This window comes from Elephantulus edwardii, unplaced genomic scaffold (assembly GCF_000299155.1).
Source record: "Elephantulus edwardii isolate Elephantulus edwardi_28Jun2011 unplaced genomic scaffold, EleEdw1.0 scaffold00016, whole genome shotgun sequence".
NCBI classification, from domain to species: Eukaryota; Metazoa; Chordata; class Mammalia; order Macroscelidea; family Macroscelididae; genus Elephantulus; species Elephantulus edwardii.
In genome coordinates, this window is record NW_006399766.1 from 11,828,440 (window position 1) to 11,839,162 (window position 10,723).

Here is a 10,723-nt window from a genome sequence, read left to right on the forward strand (position 1 = left end):
CTTTGACAAGCACTGTGGCAATTGGACAATTAAAACAGACATTTGGCTGGGGTGGGAAGAAGAACGAACTGGGGAGGAGGGTAGAGAAAACAGTGCAACGATGAATGAATGAAAACCCAAAATCTGTAAATGTTCATTAAAACTAATAAAATTTAATAATAACTAAAAAAAATAAAAAGAAGGAAAAAAAAAAGAAGAGTTCCATCTATGAAGGAAAGGGAGTGACATGGAGGGGACATTGGGTTGTCATAGGCTTAAGTATCCAGCCTTCTTTCTCCTGGGGCATGCTTTATGCAGTCGGCGGGTGGTGTTTGGACCAATGGAATGATGCTAGTGGAAGTACCCACTCTGATCAGTTATTCACCATAATGTCTTCGAGTCCCATAGCCTAGGATACTAACCAGGTTGACTAGCATTTGTATATAGTTAGTTAGTTAATCAATCTTATATGGGCTCAGTCCATGCTCTCATACTTTGACAAGATCCAGCTGAAACTGGAAGGCATTTAGTGTTTTCAACTTTACCCTTACCTCTTCTGTATTTTTGTTCTGAAATTTGTTAGCTACTATCCAGCCCCTAATAGGAGGGCAGAACAATTTGTACTTGCGGTTTTTTTTAAACTTTTCTTCTTTTTTAAAAATTCTTATTTTATTAATTTTAATGAACATTTACAGAGATTTTGGACTTCCATTCATTTATTGTTGCATTTTTCTCCCTGGCCACCCCACCCCACCCCCAGTTTGCTCCTCTCTTTGAAAAGTAAAAGAAAAATTCTTTCAATGGTATACAATCCTCCTGCACCCCCCATCACCACACCGAGTTTACTCCACTATGCAATCTTAATTCTGGATTCCTGTGATAACCATAATACCCAATCATATATTGCTTTTAAAACTGTTCTCTCCCTCTTCTCTTTCAATGCAGTATATATTATTTATCCAGTTTTTCTCAGTTTCTCCCCAACCCCGATGTCAGTCCTGTTTTACAACAGTGGCCCTATGCAGTAATTGTCCTTTTGTGACTGAGATATTTCACTCAGCATAATGTCCTCCAGGATTACCCATTTTGAATAATATTGCATGAGTTCCTTGTTTTTCAATGCAGCATAGTATTCCATTGTGGGAATATACCACAGCTTCTCTATCCATTCATTTGTTGATGGGTGTTACTTGCTTTTTGTAGCCAGCTGGGAGTCTTTGGTGGTCTATGAGCAGGAGACTCCTGTAGATGTGTCTTATTTCTCTATTGCTGCTGTAACAGAGATAACACAAGTGGATGGTCTTGTTATGTGCCGTCGAGTCACTTGTGACTCATAGCGATCATGATAGAGAAGTACAACAGCTCTGAACTTTGTTCAATCCTGAGCCAATTTAATTGTCTCTGACACACATTCCCCCATTACCCCAGTCACTGAGTCAATTCATCTCATCAAGGGTCTTCTTTTCTTGCGCTGTCTCTCCACCCTTCCAAGCATGATTGTCTCTCTCCAAGGACTGGTCCCTCCTGCAAAATGCCCAACATATGTCAGACAAAGCTTCAGAATCCTTGGCTCCAAGGAGCAGCCTGGTTACACCCTCTCCAATTTGTTCTCTTGGCGGTCCATGGTATATTCAATACTCTTCTCCAGCATCACAACTCAAAGGCATTGATTCATCCTCTATAATCCTTAGTCATTGTCCTGCTCTCTGATGTGTAGCAAGTAATTGTGAAGACCATGGCTTGGATCAGGCGCACCTTAGTCTCCAGACTGACATCGTTGCTTCTCAGTACTCTAGAGAAGTCCCTGACATGTCCGGTGCCAAGTGTGTTGATTGTGGAGCCAAGCAAGCTGAATGTGTTAACAATCTCAATCTCTTCTCTATCATGGTGATGCCAATTAGCCCAGCGGTGAGAATCTTTGTTTTCTTGATGTTAAGCTTCAATCCATATTGGAGAGTGCCGTCCTTAACAAACATAAATTTATTCTTTTACAGTTTAGTAGGCTTACCACTAAGCCATGGGAGCTCCCTTATCTGGTGATTAGTTGCAAGGTCCCCTCCCTTTTGGTTCTGGAGCAAGGGTCTTGTTTCCTTCAGCTTTTGTAGACCTGGTATTCCTTGGAGATTTCCATGTGACTTGGCCTTCCCTGGTGCCAAGGACTTTCCTAGAGCAGAGACCTGACTTCAAAAGGAGACAATCCACTCCTGGTGATTCTTTCATGGTTGTACTAAGGCTCCTTTTTTTCTGTTAGACTTTCCAGACACCCCTTTTTATTTCTTGTGCGATAAAAGGTGTTCTAGACCAACCCCGAGGGAAACTCTCCTTAAATCTGATCAGGGTTGTGCTGGGATTAAGGGGTGTTATCATCCACTCTTAATGTTTTTTTCAACTATTTAGTTTATTAGGGAGCTCTGGTGGCCAAGTGGTAAGAAGCTGCATAACTCAGAAGGTACATAGTCTGAATCCACGAGCTGCTCTGTGAGAGAAGGTTGGGCAATCTCCTCCCATATGGTTACCTCTCTCTCATACCCACTGGAAGGTCAGCTATGGGTCAGTTCAGACTCAACAGCACACAACAACAGTTTGGTTTATCAGATAATGAGGGATCATGACATAGCTTCCACATTATACCATTACGTACGTGCATTTTTTTGGTGGACACAATTCAATCCATGAAAGTGTATCTTGGACATTTGGTCTGATTGATGTGAAAGCCCTTTTTAAATCCTTAAAGCAATGGAAGATGGCTAGGAAAGGCATAACTACACTGTTCTTGTTTATAGGTGCCATTGAGTTGAGTATGAGTTGAGTTCATAGCAACCCTATGAACGACAGGCCTGAACGTGCCCTGTCTTGTGCCATCCTCATCATCTCTAACACACATGAGCCCAGTGCTACAGTCACGGTATCAAGCCACCTGGTTGAGGGTATTCCTCTCCTTCACTGACCCTCTCCCTTTCCAAGCATGATGTTTGTCTCCAAGGAATAGCCTCTTTTAGCAACATGCCCAAAGTATGCCATCCTTGTCTCTTAAGGAGCACGCAGACTGCATTTTCTCCAGTGATTGTTGTTGTTGTGTACCAACTCACAGTTGACCCTCCAGTGGGTTTTCAGAGGCAGTAAATCATAGGGGAGATTGCCCATCTTTCTCCCATAGTGTCATTGGTGGATTCCAACCATGTACCTCTGGGTGGGCAGCCCAGTTCCTTACCACTAAGCCATAGGAGCTCCCTTATCTGGTGATTAGTGGCTTTGGGTGACCCCACATGTGTCAGAGTAGAACTGCACTCTAGAGTTTCTCCTCTCTCTCTCATTCTTTCTTCTTAAATACTGGGGTTTTTTTATTTTTTAAAAATTTTTTTTAATTCATGACTTTTAAAACGCAACATATATCTTCTTTACAGCATATTCTTTCCATTTATTTTTCCTCCATTCATTGTTGCACATTTTCCTCCCTGACCACCCTTTCCCCCAATTAGTTTTTCTCTTTGAAGAAAAAAAAATTCTTTCATTGTTATGCAATCCCTCCCCGTAAGCCCACTCCACTATGCTGCCTTCATTCTGGACTCCTGTCATGACAATAATACCCAATCATATATCTCTTGAATGCCTGTCCAGTGCCCAGCCCCTCTTCAACTGCCTCTTTCCACTCCATTAGGGCCAGAATAAGGCAACGTACTGAGCCCTGCCGGCAGAGCTGCCTCCTACTACACCGTGCAGGCCTTCCGCATTGACTGAGCACCTACTGTGGGACAAAGTCAGGCAATCTTCTCCCTTGTGTTTTACTGCCTGAGAAAGACAATGGAAGGTCATAGATGAGTAATGAGTCAGTTTCCACTCAAAAGCAGTAAGTTATTTGGGATACATACCCACTACTCTCCAGTCGACTATCACTCATAGCAAACCTACGGGACAGAGCAGAACTGCCTCGTAGGCGCTTTCCAAGCCTGCATATATTTATGGAGGCCAACTGTTACATCTTTCTTCCTTGGGGTAGCTGGTAGGTTTGAACCATCACGCTTTCAGTTGGCAGCCCAGTGCTTTAATCACTGTGCTGCTCCTTGAAGGGAATACATAGGTGAACAAAGACCCTTAACAAGATATATTGACACAGTGACTGTAGCAATGGGCTCAAGTGTGTCAGATGATGAGGATGGCACAGGATAGGACAGGGTTCAGATCTGTTGTTTATAGGGTGGCTTTGAGTCATATTTGACATCATCAACAGTCTTACCACCAGCAGTCAGGAAATCAAAAGATTAATTGCATTGAGGAAAATCTGCTGCCATGGACCTCTTCAGAATGCTGAAGAGCAACAATGTCAGTCTAGAGACAAAGTGCACCTAATCCAGGCCATGGTCTTCATAGAGTTGGACAATGACTAAAGATAATAGAATTGATGCCTTCGAGTTGTGGTGCTGGAGAAGAGTCTTGAACATACTGCCAAGAAAACAAATAGGTCTGTCTGGGAGAGGGTGAAACCAAGTCTCTCCTTGAAGGCTAGGATTTTGAAGCTCTATCTCACTTACTTTGGGCACGTAGCCTGGAGAGATCAGTCCTTGGAGAAGGACATCATGCTCAGAAGAGTGGTTGGACAGTGCAGGAGAGGAAGACCCAGGATGAGACGGATTTATACAGTAACTAGGGCGATGGCAGTTGGTTTGTCAGAGTGAGACTGGCTCAGGACAGGGAAGAGTTCAGATCTGCTGTACATAGGGTCGCTATGCATCACAGGTGACTCAATGGCACATAACAATAACATACTATGACAGGTTTGGAAGCAGGAGTGGCATCCACTTCCTAAGTATCACGCCTCTGGAAACGATGAACTTTGATAAATGTTGCTAGTTGTAGAGGGGCTTCAGTCCTTTTGTTCTATGAGTTGTGCTTGACTCAAAGGCAATCAACAACAACAACAACAACAACAAAGCAACTGTATACAAGAGAAAGACACTGAAAAGAAAAACTAAATCATCTGAGGCAGTAGTGAGTACTCTGATTACAATGAAAGGAGAGAGGTGGGGCAGGGCAGCCTCCTAGATAAAAAAGCCAGAAAAGGTGTCATGGCAAAGTTAGCATTTCGACTGAGGCCTGAGTGAAGGAAAGCTACTGGCCATGAGCTTGGAGGAAGAGAACCCCAAGCACAGGAGAGAGAAGGAAGTTGATGTGACTGGACCAGAACGGTGGAGAGTAGAAGATGAAGCAGGAAAGCAGGTGCGGCCAGGTCAAACTGGGCCCTGTCGGCCAGGCAGGGAGTGTAGGCTTGACAGAACGCAGTGGGAAGCAGTGGAAGGTCTGAGCATCATTGACACTCAGACCTGAAAATGGGCAAAGCTCCTTCTTAGTTTAGCTCCTCTGAGAGTGGGTGACATCTTCCCTGGGGGACTCCTGACTGAGGCTTTAGGGCTGCTGCTTCCAATTCTTTCTCTCAATCAGCCACTTACTTAGAGTCTACACCTTTAAGAAATGGTGTTGGGATGGCAGAACTGAGATAAGAATCTCAGAGGTTTAACTAGCTTAGTGGCTTCTGAAGGAGAGGCAGTTTCTTGGAAAGGGATATCATGCTTGGAAAGGTGGAAGGTTAAAAAAAACACCTAAAAAAAAGGAAGGTGGAAGGTCAGTGAAAGAGAGGAAGACCCTCAATATGATGGACTTAAGTGTGTCAGAGATGATGAAGATGGTATAGGATAGGACAGGGTTCAGATCTTCTCTTTATAAGGTCACTATGAGTTATATTAGACTTGATGGTAACTAACAACAGTAGTTTCTGAATGCTTGCTTCCAATTGACTGGATAAAATAATTTGGAGACTTGTCAAAGCCCTAGACGATACTGTAGATTAGGCCTTCCTGATTGAAGAGAATTGGTTCCAATTTTATGGTATACACCATACACACACACACAGAGCACAGAGACACAGAGTTTCAATTCAATGGTACACACCATACACATACACAGAGTTCCAATTTGATGATACACACACATACACAAGAGGCAGCTCTGGTAGTCTGGTAAGGAGCTGTCCTATCAACCTAAAGGCAGGTGGTTCGAATTAAATCAGCTTTTCCATGGGATAGATAGGCAATCAACTCCTGTACATTTTCCTGCCTTTGAAAACCCACTGGAGGGTCAGCTATGAGATGGTTCTGACTCCACAATACTCAACACTGACACACATATATAGGGATGTAGAGAGACAACACGTATTCTGGTGGTCGAGTGAGTAGGGAGTTGCAAGACCAAGCCAAAACTAGGCAATTTAAGTATACAAACAGTATCTATGTTGCTGTCATGTGCCACTGAGTAGCAGACCCTTCAGCAGGTTTGCAGAGATTGTAAATCATATGGGAGGAGATTTATCATCTTTCTACCTTGGAGCAGTTGGTGGATTCAAACCACCAATCTTAGGATTGTTGTTTGTTGTTGTTATGTGCCGTCGAGTTGTTTGCGACTCATAGCGACCCTATGTACAACAGCCCTAAACCCTGCTCTATCCTGTGCCAATCGCACTGCCTCTGACATACCCATCCTGATTACCCCAGTCACTGAATCAATCCATCTCATAGAGGGTCTTCCCCTCTTGCGCTGTCCTTCCACCCTCCCAAGCATGATGTCCCTCACCAAGGACCTGTCCCTCCTTGCAACATGCCCAAAGTATGTCAGACGAAGCCCCAGAATCTTTGCGTCCAAGGAGTAGCTTGGTTTAACCTTCTCCAGGATGAATCTGTTTATTTTCTTGGCAGTCCATGGTACATTCAATACTCTTCTCCAGCACCACAGCTCAAAGGCCTCAATTCTCCTTCTGTCCTCCCTAGTCATTGTCCAACTCTGATGCGTAACAAGTGATTGCAAAGACCATGGCCTGTAACAGGCTCACCTTAGTCTCCAGAGAGACACCATTGATTTTGAGTACTTTAGAGAGGTCCCTAACAGCAGACTTTCCCATTGCAATACGTTTTTTTTATTTCCTGGCTGCTGGTGCCAAGAGTGTTGACCGTGAAGCCGAGCAAACTGAAGCTGTGAACACTCTCAATCTCTTTGCCATCCATATGATGCTACCGATTGGTCCAGTGGTGAGAATCTTTGTCTTCTTGACATTGAGCCTCAGTCCATATGTAAGGCTGCAGTCCTTGACCCTCTGCAGCAAGTGCATGAGGTCCTCCTCAGTTTCAGCAAGCAGGGTTGTGTCATCTGCATAACTGTAAATAGATTAAAAGATTTTCCACCAATCCTGATGCAACAATTCTCCTCATAGAGCCCAGCCTCCCGGATAATCTGCTCTGCATACAGGCTGAAAAGGTACGGAGACAGGACACATCCCTGGCGTACACCATTCCCAATTTTGAACCATGCAGTGTTACCCTGCTCCGTTCTGACAGCACACAGTTATTTATCTCTGAGCCACAGAACTCGCCAATTAAAAATTTGTACTTTTGAATGTGCCTACAGGTCTGTGTATGCAATCTACCCCAGACTACCTGATGAAACCTAAATTCAGAAACTACCCTCCCCAGACCAGAATTTCAAAACTGGCTGCAGGGACCACAGTCTGATGAGGTGAATCCTCTTAGGCCTGAATAATGAAAGTTCCAGTCTCACCAAATATCCGTGGACTCGTCTCCTGCAACTAGTAGGTAAGAGACTCTTAACTGCGAGACAACAGAAGCTATTCATGAGTATAAACACTTCCACTTGGTGAGTACTACTCTGAAGATACAAAATTGGGAAGAGATTACCTGTTGGCCATGCGCCCCCTGCTGGTGATATGAATGAAGTTAGGAAAATGTTTGCCAGGAGGTATTTTTTTTCTGCTATGGAAATACAAACTCATTGCCATGGAGTTGGAAAAGATACAGGCCTAAATGGTACGGGAGGAGACTGCCCTTTCTCCCATGGAGCCGCTGGGGGATTAGAATCACTAGGGAGGCGCAGCCTTTGGGTCAGCACCTCAACTCCTTATGGATTATGCCACCACCTCCCTGGCTGGTACTGACCATTTTCTGGGATGGTCACCGTGTCCCTGTCTGGGCACTTAAGAGAGCTTGAACAAGAAGGTTTATGCTCCTGAAAGGATATGGCTGAGGGTGTTCTGAAGCTGTTTTCACCCTAACACTAGTGTAGCATGGAGGGAGGAGAGTCATTCAAGAACTTCACCAGCCCAGGAAGGTAGATGTTGAAGCATGAGACCAAGAGATAGCCTGATGCTGGGAATATACCCTAAAGAAACCAGATCTGTGACTCAAATAGATGTAGGCACACCCATGTTCAATGCAGCATTATTCACAATAGCGAAGAGATGGAAGCAGCCCAACTGCCCATCAACCAATGAATGGATAGAAAAAACTGTGGCACATTAACACAATGGAACACTAAGAAACAAAATACTTTGGGAGATTGTGGAAGATCATTCACAGCAGAAATCAATCTGGAAAATTAAAACTACTGGATTAATTTATTTTTTATAATTTCAAGGAATAATCTGTTTCAAAATAGAATTCAAGAAGTTCTTATTATAGAGTAAAACATGATTAATGACTGAGACATAACAACTTCAGAGCCTATCTTCATGACTATGATGATAAAAAAGAAAATGTCTCCAAATTAAAAAATCAGTAAACTGTAAGTAATATATAGTGAGGTTTTAATTGTGCTAGAGGAAAACCTGCAAGATGCACCAAGGAGACAAAGCTCAGTCTGCAGGCCACGTAATCAGACTTCCATGAAATAAGTAGAGTCATGTTCCTGCTTATATGATAAAATCTGAATCTTTCTAGGAAGTTACTTATAAGAAAATAATTACACAAAGGTATTTGAATAATTAAAATTTTATTAAAAAATAACATCAAAATTGTTCAGCAAATCCATATTCAGTATAACCAAAATAAACAAACACCAAAATAAAAAAAATATACATCTATATATATATATATCTTTATATATATAGAGGCAAGAATCAAGTGCATTTTTGGTCCAATATTTCGAATATATTATCTTTATCCAAAGGAATTACATTAATGGCTAAGAAGATATCATAGACTAGATGTACAGAGATGTAACTTTAAAACTTGTTTTAAGATCTATAAGAACATTTTTTGCCAATCTTTTGATTTCTACATTCACAATCTTTACGATAATGTTAGTAAAAACAGTTTCAAGGTAGACAATGAAGATGTTATAAAGTTTATTGCTTTGAACAAACTGCCAAATTAAGTAGCTATTGATACGTGGTGGTGTGACTGCCATGTCCTGTCAAGTTTATTCCAAACCCTGATGGTGTAGGGATTATGTATTGGGCTGCTAATCTATCAAAAGGTTGGTAGTTCAGACCTACCATATCTATTCCATGGGAGAAAGATGTGGCAGTTTTCTCCCATTAAAATTCACAGGCACTGCAATTCAACAGAGGGTTGCTGTAAGTTAAAGTAGACTTGAAGGCAGTGGGTTGGTAGGTAGTTACTCACCTACATAAAAAAATCGGTAGGAGTATGAGGAATCTCAGAGTTCTAATAAAGCAAAACAAGCACAGACGAAAGTTTTTAAAAGGAGTATAAAGGTAGACATAACAAAATGGACATAAAAAAAACCTTTTGAGAAAATATATCATTGAAATGAAAATAATTGAAAAAAATCAGAATGTTAATATTGCTGGCTAATTCCTAGGGTTAATACTGGTAAAACATTAAATGATGATAGAAATAACTCTAACTTTGGAACCATACATTTATAAATGTGTTCTAAGAACACAAAAGCAACTTTGGTCTCTACACAACCACAATTTTTGTACCCCTTGGACTGCATGCATGGTTAGAAGATTAAAGAGCAGCAGCCAAAAGGACTGTGGTTTAATTCAAATGCTGAAGCACTGGTTTAATGGACTTTTCTTGGTCAGAAGTATCCTATAAGTTAAAGATCAGGGGCCAAAGTCTATAGTGGGAAGATGTGCTCAGTATGGTGGGTTCTGAGGTCATCTCTGGCCAAATCAGCACCAGCCTTATAGAAAGCCAGTCATGTAGAAATGGACTCTCCCCAAGATGGGATTTCTAGAGGCCATAAACTACAGGAGGTCTCACAGTCAAATTATTCACATTTCTTGGGAAGAGAGATCAGGCATCAGTTGTGTCTGCTGAAAGGGTACCATGGATTAATTTTTTAAGTTTCTGTATTGCATCTACATCTGAAATACATTAATAATGAGAGAAAAAGATCCTTTTCTGAACAAATAATGACAGACAAAGAACAAGGGGAAAAACCCTGCTAACAACAGTTATCTGACCTAAATATGTAAGACTTTTAAGAAAAGAACAAAGAAAGCAGATATCACAGACAAAAAAGATGAACACCTCTATTGTTCATTCATTCTGAAATGTAATATTCAAAAGGCAAGTATAGCAGAGATAAATATGAATTATTTCAAGCAAAGCAAGAAAAGGCCATAGCAACAAAAGTTATCTTTCAGAGGGAGGCAACTGGAGAAAAAAAAATATGTTAAGCTATGTTAACCTGACTGACATACATTGTGGAATAAGAATCTAGTGCCATCTGGAAGCAGAAAATTGTTGGACAATGAGAGATAGTGTCATGAACTTGGCTATTTAACTGCTATCAAGTAAGAAAACAGTTCAGAACTTTGAACTTAGGAAATTGCCCTTCTGTAAGAAAATATTTCAGATCTTTGAACTTGGAAGTTCCAACTTGTCTTGCACCCGGCTGCATGAGTTCCACAGAGCAGGAATCTATCTAAGCG